We start from the raw sequence: 17,637 nt of genomic DNA, 5'->3' as shown, positions 1-17,637 counted from the left end.
CAGTGTTGAACAGGTTCCTTACGGTTGTTCTCGCCTGGAGTGTGAATGGGGATAATTTCCCACTACCACTTAAAGCTCCTAATGGTGTGTGTCTCAAATAGCCTCTGACAGCCAACTCCAGCTCTTGGCCTTCATGTGTGGCTTAGCTACTAAGCCCAGCGGAACTGCTTCTACTGACTGGAGAAGGGGCAAAGGCGGATTACTGGCACCTTAAAACCAATCACTTTGGGCAGATGGCGCTCGTCACCCGTGGTTGGCAGCTCATCTACGAGAAGGAAAACTCCGATCTCAAATCTCCTCTCCCTTGCAGCTATACCCATTCATGGGGAAGTATTCAGGAGTAAACCCTGAGGGAAAAATCCGCAACTGGGGTTCACGGAGAGGGGGAGCTATATGGCCAACAACTTGCCCTCCATATCGTTCTGCCCAGGCATGCATTTCTAGACAGCAAGCATGCAACACCCAGGGTCGACTCTGACTGACAGAAGCCACACAATGTTGAACAATAGTCAGGAGAAGCACTGAAAGAGGCAAGGGCAGAGGATGCTTTGTGGGTGCGCATTTACAATCAAATGAAATGGCATTCCCCTGGGCCACGGTGCACCACATACCCAGCATATAAAACAAAAAAATTACCACAAACCTCTGTAAGTTAATGAAATATAATTCAGGTTATGTTGAATTATTCAAATGTAAATCCTGGTGATGCAACCACTGACGCCAGGCGGACTGTTGTGTATTTAACATTTCAGTAATATTTGAGTAATCTTGTGTGTATATTGTTTGATTAAGCATTCTTGTTCATTTAAATAATTCATTACAGGTTTTATGTATAAATATGCCAATTTCATATGTCATATGCTACCACGTGATGTGTATGCGCCTTACTTAAAATAGAACGCAAAGTTAGACCCGCATTCCTCGGCTCCCATGTCTTCCTTTGGATTAGTTTGATGTTTTGAAGTTGCAAAGCAAAACACAGGAAGTCTCTGACAGAGGCACGCCACTTCTGCAGAAAAATTTGCCTCCAGCAATCATAGTCAAGACCATGATCGCCCATGTCATATGACATGGCACATAATGAATGAATGAATGATCTCAGTATAGTGAAAAAGTTATTGAGAAACAAAAAAGTCGAGACATTAGGACTGGAAAGGATGAGGGAAGAAGTTAATATCTATGGATGAGAATGAACAGTGGATGTTTTGGGCCAAGACCCTTCATCAGGACTGGAAAGGATGAGGGAAGAAGTTAACATCTATGGATGAGAATAAACAGTGGATGTTTTGGGACAAGGCCCTTCATCAGGACTGGAAAGGAAGGGCGAAGAAGTCAGAATAAGAAGATGGGGAGACTTTCCTCTTACTTCTTCTCACTTGCCTATCCCTCACCTGAGTCCCCTCCTCCTTTCCTTTCTCCTATAGTCCACTCTCCTCTTCTATCAGATTCCTTCCTCTCCAGCCCTTGACCTTTCCCACCTACCTGGCTTCACCGATCACCTTCTAGCTGTCCTTCCTCTCCCCCCACTTCTTTTATTCTGCCATCTTCTCCCTTCTTTTCCAGTCCTGATGGGTCTCGGCCCAAAATGTCAACTGTTTATTCCTCTCCATAGACGCTGCCTGACCTGCTGAGTTCTTTCAGCATTTTGTGTGCTTTGCTCTGATTTTTCAGCATCCGCAGAATTTTTCGTGTTTATGAAGTACAATAACAACTTTCATTTGTTTATCCAGCCCTTCAAGCTTTGCCAACCAGCAACCCCTGATTTAATCCAAGCCGAATCACAGGACAATTTACAATGACAATCTACCAACAGGTACATCTTTGGACTGTGGGAGGAAACTGGAGCACTAGGAGGAAACTCACGCGAGAGAACGTATAAACTCCTTAAAGGCAGTGGCAGGAATTGAACTCGGGTCTCCTGTACAATAAAGCGTTGTGCTAACCACTACACCACCATGCCATCCTTGCCTATTTTATAGGGCAGTTTACATGGTACATGGATTGGAAAGGTTATTACAGGGATAACACTGGCAAATGGGACTAGCTTAGATGGGGCATCCTGGTCACCATGGATGAGTAGGGCTCAGGGGCCTTTCTCGGCACTCTATAGCTCTATGACTCTATGAGGTCAAGCAGCATCACTTGAGAGAGAAATCGAGTTAATGCATCGGACTGATAGCCTTCACAGAACTCAACCTGCCTGTTTGAAGGTAATTTGTTTATCACCGTACTGAATTCTAATTGCTGTACAGGACTGAGATTCTGACCAGTGTAACTTACACACCATAGTAGCGTAGCAGTTAGCACAACACCATTACAGCTTGGGGCATCAGAGTTCAATTCCGGTGCCATTCCCTGTGGGAATACTTTGGGTTTCCTCCCACAGTCCAAAGATGTACCATTTGGTAGGATAATTGGTGATGGTAAATTGTCCCATGATTCGGCTCGGGTTAACTCAGGGAATTGCTGGGTGGTGCATCTCGATTCCGTGCTCTATCCTGATAGGTAAACAAGTAAGCAGATAGTAGATAGATGGTTGGGGTGATTAATTCCCAGTCTTGGCAATCCTCTCGCAAACAGTTTGTCACCATACAAGGAGACATCATCAGTGTGCAGTTCATTGGAGAACAACTCAACCCAACCCAAGGTACACGTTTACCAAGTTAGTTCCAGATAGATAAATATATAGATAGATGGATGGATAGATAGAAAGGTGGATAGATAAACAGATAGATAGATAGATGGATGGATAGGTAGATAGATAGAAAGGTGGATAGATAAATAGGTATATAGATAGATAGATAGATAGATGGATGGATAGGTAGATAGATAGGCAGATAAATAAATAGATAGACAAATAGATAGAAATAAAATAAAATAAAATTGCACTCATATCACGTTTCCATCTTTGCTTTTCAGTTCAAATTGCACTTGGTTTTAATTTTACTCCAGGTGAAATCACTCTGTTCATTTACCTGAGAGAGGAGATGGAAGATGTGATCCGAAAGTGAATTGCTTTGATGGTGCAGGACTCTCTCTGGGTCACCTGGTATTTTTCCTACATGTTCAGGTGTCTGGAGCGTACGTCGCTGACTCAGAATGAGAAGCCGATTTCACTAAGCTGCAAATGATATTTATTAGAGGGGGTACGATGAAAGGCCAGTGCAAATGCATCAAGCTGATAGCTATTTGAGAGAGCAAGTGCAGGCACAGTGCCCAAACAGCTTTCTTCTGCGTAATAGGATTGCATGATTTCAGCTAGTGTGGACTGCCACATCAAAACACTGTTTATATATTGAATGTGCAATTAAATGGCATTTGAGAAATAAAACCCAAGACCTGTAATAGCATAACAACACACTTGTGACAGTATGCTTCCCTTTATAATGTGAAAAGCTGTAAAACAGGAAGATTTATCCAAGATATTGGCTATTAATCAGCAGTTTATTCAAAGGGAAACAGATTAGAACACTGTATGAACCCATGTCTTCTAACGTATAATAACTTGGTTGTACAGATTAGTGTTAACATGGATAACAATGATCAAAGTATAATAATGTATTAGTTATGTTATTAAACTAGTTAACCAGGAAAGCCAGGACCAGAATCAGGTTTAATATTACCAGTATATGTCATGAAATTTGTCATTTTGTGGCAACAGTACACAATAATATAAACTGTAAATTACAGTTGGGTGGCAGGGTGGGGATAAGTCTCTACCAAACGAGGTGTAAGCCACTCCTTCCTTCTACTAGCCTGCAGGTCACCCTTGGACAAGCTGTAGCATGTGCTTAGACCCCCCTCCCCACCCTCCCCGCCCTCCCCGCACACCGATCAGGGTCACGAGAAGCCATGGGAGCAGGTGGTGGACGGTCGTATGAGCAGCCGGTGCAGACCACAAGTCCTGGTTATGCGACCACTGACGCCAGGCAGACAATCTCTGAAGAGTATTGAGAATGGGTGGGGTCACCCGTCTTGTAAAGACACTGCCCAGACGAAGGCAACGGCAAAACACTTCTGCAGAAAAATTTGCCAAGAACAGTCATGGTCAAAGACCATGATCGCACACGTCATCGCACATGGAACATAATGAGCAAATGAATATTACAGTAAGAAGTTAAAAGTTAAATTAAGTTAGTGGTGTTTAAAGAGAAGAAACAAGGTAGTGAGGTAGTGTTCATGGGTTCATTGTCCATTCAGAATCAGATGGCAGAGGGGAAGAAGCTGTTCCTAAATCACTGAATGTGTGTCTTCAGGCTCCTGTATCTCCTCCCTGATGGCAGCAACGAGAACAGGACATGTTTTGGGTGATGGGGTGAGGGGGTGTTCCTTTATGATGGATGTTGCCTTTTTGACGGCATCACTCCTTGAAGATGTCCTGGATGCTGGAGAAGTTAGTGCCCACGATGGAGCTGACTAAGCTTACAACTTCCCGCATCTTATTTCGATCCAGTGCGCCCCCCCCCCACCCCCCATACCAGGCAGTGATGCAGTCAGTTAGAATTTCACTCCACAGTACATCTGTTGAAATTTTGGAATAATTATCAAGAGAACTTGAGTTTGAAATATTCTGCCGAAGTTTAAAAATTTGATTGCAATCTAAACACAAGAAATTCAAATTTTGTCACAGTACAAGTGATTGTGAAGCTGCCTGAACATTGTTAAAATGAAACAAGTTTTGTTTTGAAAGGAAGGAATGCTAATATCCCTTCCTGATGTGGTCTGCGTCAATCTAGTCTCACTTCCATGATACTGACTTCAACTTTCTGGTCAAGTGATCTAGCATGCCACTTAGTTGCATCAAAGCACAACCAGCTGTTCAAAGAAGCGTCCCACTAGCTTTTGAAAACAATTAGGAAAGTGTAGTGAATCATGTCAGTATTGCCAGACATGGCCACATTCCAAGAACAAATATTGGATAGCAAAAGAAAAATAGCACTTGAGTTTAGCAGTAATTGTTCATGAAGAGACTAACATATATGCTCTATAATGCAAAGTTAAGAAAATAGTGCACTGGTCCAATATACTGTGGGTGGCATGGTAGCGTAGTGGTTAGCACAGTGCTATGCACTACAGGTGACCTGGGCCACCTGACCAGCGGGGTTCAATTCCCACCACCGCCTGTAAGGAGATGGTACCTTCTCCCCGTGGCTGGCTTGTGTTTCCTCTGGGTGCTCTGGTTTCCTCCCACAGCCCGTAGATGTACCAGATGGTAGGTTAATTGGTCATTGTAAATTGTGCCATGATTAGGCTCAGATTAAATCAGGGCAGTGCTGGGCAGCACGGCTCGAAGGTCCAGAAGGGCCTAGTCCACGCTTTATCTCAATCGATCAATCAATCAATAGTTAAGTAAGTAAATAAATAAATAAATAAACAAACACATAAGTAAATCAATCAATCACTCAAACAATAGATAGATAAATCCTCAGCCAGATATTCTTAGCTCACTCTAAATACATTGAGTATTGTTGGTCTCCAGCATGAAATATAGAACAAAGGAACTATCATGTGCCTTACGCTTTGGAAAGAAAGACTTGAATTAATAATACCTTTTATGAAGTCATGGTAATCCAAAGCATTTAACAACCAATGAACCTCTCTCTGAGATATTGTCATTACTGTAAAGTGGAGAACAGCCGCAGTTTAATTGGGTATAGCAAAGTCCGACAATGTGCCAGTGATGAGATAATCATTTTAATGACATTAGCGGCAGGCCAGTGTTGTCAAAGGCATCAGAAACCTCGACAGCACTTCAGGCTGATGCTTAATTACGCAGGATTTCTGTATGAAAGTGTACGTAAGGTGTTGGCTTTGATCTATTATCAGGGACCCCTCCACCATCCAGGACATGCTCCCTATTCACTGCTGCATCAGGAAGACGGTACAGTAGCCTCAGGACTGATAGATCGGCGTCCGTTAGTCTCGAGAGACCATGGATTTGTGCCTTGGAAAGTTTCCAGGGTGCAGGCCTGGGCAGGGTTTGTATGGGAGACTGGCAGTTGCCCAAGCTGCAAGCCTTCCCTCTCCACGCCACCGATGTTGTCCAAGGGAAGGGCATTAGGACCCATACAGCTTGGCACCGGTGTCGTCGCAGAGCAATGTGTGGTTAAGTGCCTTGCTCAAGGACACAACACGCTGCCTTAGCTGAGGCTCGAACTAGCGACCTTCAGATCACTAGACCGATGGCCACGTGCCTTAGGACTAACACCACCGTGTTCAACAACAGTTACTACCCGTCTTGAACTGGAGGGGATAACTTCACTTGCTTCACTTATTATTACGATTTCTTCTTTTTGTATTTGCACAGCTTGTTGTCTGGTTGAACCCACAAGTTAGGCCGGTCTTTCATTGATTCTGTGATGGTTACTATACCATGTAGTCACTGAGTATGCCCGCAAGAAAATTAATCTATGGTTGTATATGGAGAGATAACCATACTTTGATAATAAATTTACTTCGAGCTTTGCAGACACAAGTTATTGTTATTTCCTCCACATGTGTGGACGAAAGCACAGCACACCTTTGTGGAGAGGATGCTAGTTTCCCTGAATTGCTTTGTGCTGCTTTTTCTTTTATCGAATTAAACACTATTTATCAAGACAGCAGCTTCCCCAATCTGTGCCATAATATTTAAATTGTATTAACACTTAAAAATATTGGATACTTTAAGGTTGTAATGTAGAAAACATTTTTGTTGCTTTAAAAGATTAGACAGCCATAAATCTTAACAAAATCCTGTTAAACAGAAACATTTGCTATTTTCAGAATAAACCAATTCAATTCTTCATCTCCTGTTTCTTTCGGAGCAGACAGGTCTATGTTAGTGCCTCAACCTGCAGTGCACGGCAATCCTTTACGATGCAAATTGTTTCTATTCAACCTCCTGGATTAGTAACTTTAAATAGTAATTGAACTTCACCTTAAGAGCAGGATTGTATTGAAGTGAAATTTAGAGCATGTAGTGGGGAATGGGAATTTGATTCAATAAAATGTGGTGTACATTCGCAACAATCAGTGGCACTATCAAAAAACTGCATTTAAACAGTGAACGAGAAGACTGCAGCCTATCCCACAATGCACGGCCACAGGCTATGCATAGAATTATTATGGAGCACAGCGAGTTTTGAGGAAGATACTGTGAGATGATGGTTGGTGGAAAAGTCCATTTAATAATTTCGGAAATCAGAATCACAAACCGGTTAAGGCAAAGAGGAGGTTATTTGGCCTGTCTAGTCTATGCCAGCTAATCCCACTCGCTCACCTTCTCCTCATTGACCTTAAATTTATTTCCCTTCAAATATTTATCTGGCTCCATTTTTAAATGGTGCTATTAAAACTGTTTCCAGTACTATCCTTGGAGATCCTAATCACCAAGGCATAAAAAAGTTTTATTCATGTCACATTTGCCAGTCACTTTCACTCTGTTTTCCTTCTGAGTCCCTTGGTTCTTAACCCACCAATGAGAACAGTATCTCTTCACTCACACCCTTTCTTACTCTTTCTCATTCTCTCTCTCTCTTTCTCACTCACCCACTCACTCCTAATCTCTCACTCTTTTTCTCACTCTCTCCCTCATTCTCTCTCCACCCCTCCCTCTCTCTGTCCTTCTCTCCATCCCCCTCTCTCTCTCATTCATTCACTCTCTCTCTCTCTCTCACATTCACTCTCTCCATCCTTCTCTCTCTCTCTCATTCACTCTCTCTCTCTCTCTCACACATTCACTCTCTCTCTCTCTCTCTCTCTCTCATTCACTCTCTGTGCAGGCCTTTAATGATTTGAAATACCTGCTTCGGATTCCTTGGCAACCCTTCTGTCCCAGGGAGGACAGCGCCATTTTCTCCAGGCAATCCACCTAACTGAAGCACATCACCTCAGGAATCGTCTTAGTGAATTTTCTTTGACCTATTTTTCCACACTCCCACCACTCACCGCGTTAAAAAAAAATTACCTCTGACATTCTCCATATGCCCCCTTCCAAACCTTAAAGTCACGGCTCTCTGTATTAGCCATTTCTGCCCTGGGATAAGAAGTCCCTAGCTGTCCACTTGATGACTTATTGATGTACGTTACCGTGAGGGAAGAGCCGAACACTGGGGAATTACCCTGTTCTATTTCCTCCAATCCAAAGAACAAAAATTCAACTCTAGTCTTTAACACGGCCAGATTTCTATTTAAGCTGTTTACTTAATACTTACTCAGCTACTTAGTTATGTTGGCATAGCAAAACCAATCTGGTAGAACTCAGTAGTTTGAGCAGCATCTGTGAGGGGAAAGTTACCCAGGTGGTTCCTTGTGATTGAAAGTGTCCTGCTACCTCTCTGTTCCTGTGTGTGTGGTGAACAACATATACCTGTCTGGACACGCCCCCCCCTCCCCGCTGACTCCTCCTGTGGCTCCTCCCACAGACCCCTGCTGACTCCTCCCACAGACCCCCTGCTGACTCCTCCCACAGACCCCTGCTGACAGCTCCTGTGGCTCCTCCCACAGACCCCTGCTGACAGCTCCTGTGGCTCCTCCCACAGACCCCTGTATAAAGGCGATTGGAGGCACTGCTCCTCCCTCAGTCTCCAGGATGTTGTGTGATGGTCTCTTGCTGCTGACGGTGCTTTCTTCCAGCCTATCTCGCCTCAAGTCTCCGAGAGTTATTGATGGTGCATCAGTGTGTTCAGTATTTCAGTAATATTTGAGCCATCTTGTATATCTATATATTGTTTGATTAAGCATTCCTGTCCATTTCAATAATTCATTATGCGAGTGTGCCTCGCTTAAAGTAAATGGCACGGTGGTGCAGTGGTTAGCACAACGCTTTACAGTAGCAACGACAAGGGTTCAATTTCTGTCGCTGCCTGAAAGGTGTCTGTACATTCTCCCCATGACCACATGGGTTTCCTCCAGGTGCTCTGGTTTCCGTTCACAGTCCAAAAGACTTCCAACTTGGTAGGTTAATTGGGCACGCAAATCGTCCCGTGATTAGGCTCAGGTTAAATCGGGGAATGCTGCGCGGCATGGCTCGAAGGACAGAAGGGCCTGTTCCGCGCCGTATCTCAATAAGTAAATGCCAAGTTACACCCACATTTCAGGCTCCTGTGTCTTCCTTTGAATTAGTTGAATGTTTTGAAGTTACAAAACATAACATGTGCATTATAAGATGAATGAAGAGACAAATGTGGGACCTCAGGCTCTTTCACAGACTGGGCGGGAGGTGACTGACTGACCACGCGGCTGGGTAGTTTCTGAGGTATGCTATGCAAACGATAACCCTAATCCATGGGTGGCACAGACAGCACACCACGTTACAGTGCCAGAGATCCAGGTTCAATCCCCACTGCTGTCTGTAAGGAGCTTGATTCTGATTCTGAAATATCATACTCTGCAAAGGTCTTAGGCACATACTGTATATATTGCTAGGCTGTCTAGCTACAGTACTTTATGTATTTTATGTATTGCACTGTACTGCTGCCATAGAAAAATCACAAATTTCATGACATATGTGAGTGATGATAAACCTGATTCTGATATGGGTCTCTATTGTGGACTGAGAGTGGGAAGGGGTCAGGGAGAGGGGAATCATAGTTGGGAAAAGAGGAAGGGAGAAGGGAGGGTGTGGGAAGTAATGATCAATTAACCAGTTGTTTGGAATCAAATGACTTTGCCTGGTGTCTCAGGGCTGGGTGTGTCTGCACCTGAGCCACCCCCCACCCCGGCACTCCTTCTCTGCCACTTGTTCCACACCCCTCTCCCGACATTTTACCCTCACCATTCCCAATATCCTTTGCTCCTGCCAGATTTAAAATCTTGCTGTCCACTCCACTTTGACAAAAGCAGTACCGTGCAAAAGTCTTAGACACCCTAGCTATATGTATGTGTCGAAAACCTTTGCATAGTACTGTACCTTTTTCACATTTCTACTGTAACATATGATTAGTTTGTGGGAACGACTGCATGATAGGAGTATTGACATTAGTAGACCAGAGATCTGGAAGGCAAGAGTTCCTACGATGGCAGCTAATAATTTCATTTGTTAATTAAATAATCAGTAACATTAAGCCCATGCTAGTATTAGTAACCATGATCATGAAACTGGTTATTTCAAGAAACTGTCACAATAAATTCAAAATGGAGAGAAAATTCAAAAATCTGAGGCGCAGAAGGACTTGTGCAGGATTCCCTAAAGGTTAACTTGCAGGTTGAGTCGGTGGTGAGGAAGAAAAATGCAATGTTAGCATTCATTTCAAGAGGACTGGAATATAAAAGCAAGGATGTACTGGTGAGGCCTCACTTGGAGTATTGTGAGGAGTTTTGGGCCCCTTATCTAAGAAATGATTTGCCGACATTGGAGAGGGTTCAAAGGAGGTTCACAAAAATGATTCTGGGCTTGAAAGGCTTATCGTATCCAGAGTGTTTGTGTTTGATGGCGTTGGACCTGGACTCACTGGAATTCAGATGAAAAGGGGGGGGGGGTGGTCTCATTGAGACCTATTGAACGTTGAAATGCCTCGATAGAGTAGATGTGAAGATGTTTCCCATGATGTGGGAGTCTAAGACCAGAGGACACTGCCTCAGTGTAGAGGGACGTCTACTTAGAACGGAGATAAAAAGGAATTTCTGTCGCCAGGCAGCTGTTGGGGCCAAGTCATTAGGCCCTGTTTAAGGCAGAAGTTGATAGATTCTTGATTAATCAAGGCATGAAGGGATTACAGGGAGAAGGTACAGTAGAAGATTTGGGCTGAGAAGGAAATGGATCAGCCATGATAAAATGGTAATGCAGACTTGATGGGCCAAATGGCCCAATTCTGCTCCTATATCTTATCGTTTTATGGTCTTACATTATAGTGGTTCACATACCCTTCAGTTCTTGAAACCTGCAATCCTTACCCAGTCTGGTATATACAGACTTAGAACTGCAGCACAATATAATTGCCTCTCAACTGCCATCTGAAATGCATGGAAGCCGTTCAGTTCTGTTACCATGCTGAAACAAAGACGTAACAGAAGAGTAAAAATACCTTCAGCAGAAAGATTTAAGAAGCTCACCACTCACAAAATGCTGGAGGAACTTAGCAGGCCAGGCAGCATCTATGGTAAAAAAATTAGTCGACATTTTGGGCCAAGACCACTTCTTTGTTGTCCTAATCTCTGGAGCTTTGATCTTTAGCCTCTGTCTGTATGCAGGTAGAAAGACAGCCAAGTGATTCGATTTACTGAAATGAGGACTGGGAACAGTAGGCTTTCCTTATCTTAGTATAACTGTGGTCTAGTATGGTGGGACCTCTGGTGTCACAGGTTATATGCTGATAGTAAGCGGGTAGGGTTTTCTTCAAACAAGCCTGGTTGAAGTCCCTGACTATGATTGGAAATACATTGGGGTGGATTGTTTTATGTTCTGAGATGGCATCAAAGCACTTGGTTATCGTTGGCTGCCAGTGGCATGTAAATGGCAGTCACGATTACAGAGGAGAACTCCCTAGGTACGTAGGCCCTGCTGCCACTTGGTCTCTCTTGGCCTTCTCACATACATTCCCACCTCACCTTTCCTCTGCGACTTAAAATACGTTTGATTTCTGACTTTTCCCTAACACGATGAAAGGTCAGAAAGCGGCAGGTCCCAGGCAGCGTGGTAGCAGATTAGTTACACTGTTACAGCGCCATTGATCATAGGTCCAGGATCAATACCTGTTGCTGTCCGTAAGGAGTTTGCACGTTCTCCCTGTAGGTTTCCTCCTGATGCTCAGGTCTACTCCCACATTCCAAAGACGTGCAGGTTAGGGCTAGTGAGTTGTGGATGTGCTATGTTGGTGTCAAAAGTGCGTCGATACTTTCAGGCTGCCCTGCACAATCGTCGCTGATTTGATTTGGTGCAAAGGACACATTTTACTGCATGTTTCAATGCATATGTGACAATAAAAGCTTTACTTAAGAGAGAGAAAAAAGATCTATAATCTTTTCTGTCTTAAAAGCATTAATTCTTTTCCTCACTACACAGATGCCGCCTGACCTGCTAAGTATTTCTACCATATTCTGTTTGTTCATTTCACGTTGTCAAAAGTCTTTTCTCTGTAAGGATATGATGTTCTTTCTTTCTATCAGCCTCCTGTCTGTGAAATTATTTCCTCATCTGTTGGTACTAGAAGCAGGTATTTTTTCTCAAAATGCTCTTCAGCTGTCTGAGTGTTTCAAACTTAGTTTCGTTGCCTTGATCATTCTCCTGAGCGTGTCAAGAGCTGTCAGCCATTATATACCTGTTCGTCTTTACCTTCTATCTGCATTTTTCCAATGCTTAACCCAGAATGGGTACTAAAAACAGAATTCGATCTCATGAATAACTCATTAAAATATTCTCAAAAAAGGTCCCGGTATTTCACCAGCATGGTGAGGTACCATGATAAGAGAACGGTGGGTTTGGACAATGGTGGAAGTGATTAATACCCTTTGGCCGTTCCTGCAAACTGAAATTGTGATTTATATTTCTAGTAAATGCATTGCTAAATCAGCTAATTGTGAGTTTGCATTTTGACCACTGACAACACAATCCAGGATCATAGAATACATAGAGCAAACCCTCCGCCATCTTTAAAAGTTCAAAGTTCAAAGTAGGTGTATTATCAAAGTACATATATGTCACCATTTACAACCCTGAGATTAATTTTCTTGCAGGCATATTGGGTGGTGGGATGGAGATATGTACATAACTGTACATAAGATACATTGATGAATTAAACTTTTAACCCATCTTCTTTCATGCTAATTATAATGAAATTTTTACATATGACTAATATGGTGGGGTGGAGATATGTCTCTACCAAAGGAGGTGTAAGGTGCTCCTTTCCTCCACTAGCCTGCAGGTCACCCTTGGGCAAGGTGTAGCACCTGCTTAGCGCCCCTGATCAGAGTCACATGAAGCCATGGGAGCAGGTGGTTGATGGTCGTATGAGCAGCTGGTGCAGATCACAAGTCCTGGTTATGCGACCACTGACACCAGGCAGACAATCTCTGAAGAGTATTGATAACGGCTGGGGTCACCCATCTTGTGAAGACACTGCCCAGAAGAAGGCAATGGCAAACCACTTCTTCAAAAAAATTTGCTAGGAGCAATCATGGTCATGGAGAGACCGTGATTGTCTGCGTCATACGACATGGCACATAATGATGATGATACTCAATAAATCCATAATAGAATAATAACTTTAATAGAATTAATGAAAGACCAAACCAACATGGGCATTCAGGCAGTGTGCAAAAGACAACAAACTGTGTAAATGCAAAAAGAAAAAAAACAATAATAAAGAAATAAGCAATAAACATTGAGAACATGAGTAAAGAGTCCTTGAAGATGAATCTGTTGGTTGTGGGAACATTTCAATGATAGGGCAAGAGAAGTTGACTGAAGTTATTCCGTCTGGTCCAAGAGCTGATGGTTGAGGGGTAATAATTGTTCCTGAACCTGGTGGTGTGAGTCCTGAGGCTCCTGTACCTCCTTCCTGATGGTGGCATTGAGACTAGAGCGTGCCTTGCGTGGTGGGGGGGGGGGGGGGGGGGGTAGGTGTTCCCTGATGATTGGAACTGCTTTCCTGTGACAGCATTTCATGTAGATGTGCTCAGTGGCTGGGAGCGCTTTACCCATGATGCTCTGGGCCGTATCCTGTATTTTTTGTTGGATTTTCCGTACAAGGGCATTGGTGTTTCCATATCAGACTATGATGAAGCCAGTCAACACACTCTCCACTACCCACCTGTAGAAGTTTGTCAATGTTTTAGATGTCATGCCCAGACTCTATAAACTCCAAATGAAGTAGAGGTGCTGCTGCGCTTTCTTTGGAATTGCACATATGTGCTGGGCCCAGAACAATTCCTCCAACATAATACCACTAAGGAATTTAAAGTGCTTTAATATCATGATAAAATGTATTAAGGTACTTCACAGAATTGTTACCAGCTAAAGTTTCACACTGGCCATAATAAAGGTAGCTTCTGATTGATCCCCTTTGGTTAGAGAGGTAGGTTTAAAAGGGAAAGTGGTAGCAATTTGGCGAAGTGACCGAGCATTTGCAATCTCTGAGTCACTCACCCCATTCCTAAAGGCAGCATATTCACCACCCCCTATCTACAAAGTAGTTGAGATGAGATTAATAGAAAAGCTAGAAAAATAGTATTTGTAAATTTTTGGATCACATCTAGTTACAGGTGTAGACCAGAAATAAAAAAATAATGCAACACACGCAAAATGCTGGAAGAACTCAGCAGGCCAGGCAGCATCTATGGAAAAGAGTAAACAGTCGACGTTTCGGGCTGAGACCCTTCACCAGGACTCTTCAATCCTCCAGCTTTTTGTGTGTGTTGCTTGGATTTCCAGCATCTGCGGATTTTCTCAGTACCGTCCTGGTTAAGATTAACTACCCTGCATAAAATAGGATATGTGACTTCAATTCTTGCAATCATAAAGTCTTAGAAGTATAGAGATTAATTTTATTTGTCACATGTACATTGAAACGTATGGCAAAATGCGGCACTTGCATCAAATCAAAGGTTGTGCCAAGCAGTCTGCCAGTGTCAATGTGCTATTGGCACCTACATAGCGTACCCACAATCCACCAACCCTAACCGTTACGTCCTTTTGAGTGTGGGAAGAAGGCAGAGCATCCAGAGGAAATTCATGTGGTCACAGGGAGAACGTACAAACTCCTTACAGTCAGTGGCAGGAATCGAAGCCAGGTCTTACAGCTGGTGCTGGAAAGCATCCCACTAACTGCTGCACTGCCCATGGAACCCTGCTGGCCACCAGCAAGACTTCTATTGAGTGAAGTAAGAACTATCCCAGTTTTTTCTGCTCAGACTGTTTCTTGCACTCTCATTAGATCACACAAAAATGGTTCTGTCGTGAAAACTGAGCTACTGACACGAAGAAGGACACAACCAGAAACGGAGGATGCTTATTGCTGCCTTAAACACCAGAGGCATACAGGGCAGTATGTAAGTAATTCTACACACATGTTGAACAGAATGGGATTGGAATGTCACCACCCAGCCCGACAATCACTATTGCTGATTATATATAATCAATCTCTATTAATTATAATCAGCCAATCATGTGGCAAAAACTCAATGCATAAAAGCATGCAGACATGGTCAAGAGGTTCAGTTGTTGTTCAGACCAAACATCAGAATGGGGAAGAAATGTGATCTAAGTGTCTTTGAGCATGGAATGATTGTTGGTGTCAGGAGGGGTGGTTTGAGTGTCTCAGAAACTGCTGATCTTTTGGGATTTTCATGCACAACATTCTTTAGAGTTTATAGAGAATGGTGTAAGGAACAAAAAATATCCAGTGGGCTGCATTTCTGTGGGTGAAAATGCCTTGTTAATGAGAGAGGTCAGAGGAGAATGGTCAGAATGGTTCAAGCTGACAGGAAGGTGACAGTAACTCAAATAACCACACGTTACAACAGAGGTGTGCAGAAGAGCATCTCTGAACGCACAACACATCAAACCTCAGAGGATGGGCACAACAGCAGAAGACCACAACATACACTCAGTGGGCACTTTATTGATACAAGAGGTACCTAAAAAAGTGGCCACTGAGTGTATATGTACTATGATAATAAATTTAGTTTGGACTTGGCGATTTTTTCCCCTAGAGGGTAGGAGAACGTTGGGAATTTTGATAGAGATATGGAAAATTTTGAAGGGTACAGGTAGGATAAGTGCAAACAGGCTTGTAATCATTGAGAACCACATGCGGGATCTTCCAGTGGCCAAACATTTCAATTCCGATTTCCATTCCCAAGATGAGGCCACCCTCAGGTTACCCTCTAACCTGATGGCATGAATATTGATTTCTCCTTCTGGTAAACAAATCCCCCCACCTTCCTCTATTCCTTACTCTGACCATTTACTTCTTCTCACCTGCCTAGTACCTCCCCCTGGGTCCCCTGTTCCTTCCTTTTCTCCTATTGTCCACTCTCTTCTCCTATCAGATTCTTTCTTCTCCAGCCCTTGACCTTTCCCACTCACCTGGCTTCACCTATCACCTTCCAGATAGCCTCTTTCCCCTCCCCCCCCACTTGTTTTATCCTGGCATCTTCACCCTTCTTTCTCAGTCCCGAAGAAGGGTCTCGATCTGAAACATCGACTGCTTATTCATTTCCATAGACGCTGCCTGAGCTGCGGAGTTTCTCCAGTATTTCGTGTGTGTTGCTTTGTAATCGTAGAATGTGAACTTTCAGTCAATGTCCCCTCTAATTTATAATGACCAGTGTGTGCAAAAAATCTTGTGCTGTGCAATTATTTTGCCTGGTGACAACAATATGTGCTCACTGAATAATTTCTTCACTAAAAACAGTATAAATAAGCCAGTTCTAAAATCTGCAGACAAATCATTGCATACCCTGTGTTGTCAACACCATCCACATCAGAAACGGGGAAAGGAAATGTGATTGCATATGATCATGGAATATACTTAACATGCCATCGAGGTAGAGGGTGACAACCTTCTGTGCGCAGTTTAACTTCCTTTGTTGCAAAAGATGTGTGTATTCACACCTTAGAGGGAACATTGCTTTCAGTCCCATTGATTTTTATTTCCTAAATGCAAAGTTTATCCGTATTTACTTGAGCTTAGGAGGGATGATGGTGCCTAACGGCAACTCCTTTGCTTGCATCTTCAGAAACAGATGTATTTCCACCTTTAATATCTTTATTTTTCCTGTTTAGGGTTCTTTTGAAGACCCTGACCTGGAATTACACACTGGCTTCGGTTCTTTGTGGGAATGGGGCCTGTTCTCGGGGTTCCACGACTGGCCTTTATTTGACATGCCAAGGGTTCCGCCTGAGAGTCTCGATCGTGTTCGGAAGCCTAAGATCTCGGGGCTCTGGAGACGGGTGGATCGAGGGCTGTTGTCACGGCAGGAGGCTCATGCATCGTCGGGGAGGCCAGAAAATCTTCCGCTGTGGGCTTGATGACCCGAGGTCTTTGCGATCTTCAGACACAGAGCTCGAGAAAAGCGACGGAATGGACTTTCAATGTTGTAAACCGGCCGCTTGTTGGTATGTCTCCCGCTCGCTGTGAAAATGGGGGACACCTCCCTCTCCCTTGCCAGGGAGAGAGGGAACCTTTGGTTTGTCAAATGCGAAGCCTTTGGGGTAACTTTGGTCTGTGTCTTTGGTGTTGCTTAGCACACGCTTGGGCTCAGTGATGGTACCGATGCGCGTTTTTTTCCGCTGGTGGGGGAAGGGGGGATCGTTGCTTGCTGCTGCTTATGCGCGGGAGGAGGGAGCTGGGGGGACTTCGGGGTTCTCACGTTTAACTGCCGTTCATTCTTTGGGGCACTTCTCTGTTTTCGTGGATGTTTGCGAAGAAAAAGCACTTCAGGTTGCATATTGTATACATTTCTCTGACATTAAATTTGACCTTTGAACTTGCAAAATATTAACTGCAAATTTGTCCATTTTCAATACAGTAAGGCATAATTTCAACAAATCGGTTAATGACAGATAATGAGCTACAGTTGTATTCTAACACAGGAGTTCCCAACTTTTTTATGCCAAGGACCAATGCCATTAAGCAAGGAGTCTGTGGACCCCATGTTGGGAACCCCTGTCTAATGTATGATGACATGGGTCTATATAACTTGGAATAAGATTAT

At 43.5% G+C, this 17,637-nt stretch overlaps 1 long non-coding RNA gene across 1 annotated transcript in view; it reads left to right on the top strand.

The window, feature by feature from the left end:
- The window catches only part of LOC140742096 (uncharacterized), a 32,434-nt gene extending 15,265 nt beyond the window's left edge, over window positions 1-17,169 (top strand). Inside the window, exons 2-3 of the long non-coding RNA XR_012102211.1 lie at window positions 14,853-14,967; window positions 16,706-17,169. This is a non-coding gene — a long non-coding RNA (uncharacterized lncRNA). The remainder of the gene's footprint in view (window positions 1-14,852; window positions 14,968-16,705) is intronic.
- Window positions 17,170-17,637: the final 468 nt, after the last annotated feature.

This window comes from Hemitrygon akajei, chromosome 19, assembly GCF_048418815.1.
Source record: "Hemitrygon akajei chromosome 19, sHemAka1.3, whole genome shotgun sequence".
In the NCBI taxonomy this organism is placed as follows: domain Eukaryota; kingdom Metazoa; phylum Chordata; class Chondrichthyes; order Myliobatiformes; family Dasyatidae; genus Hemitrygon; species Hemitrygon akajei.
The sequence above is the reverse complement of the archived record's forward strand: the minus strand, read 5'-3'. Positions and strand labels throughout refer to the sequence as shown.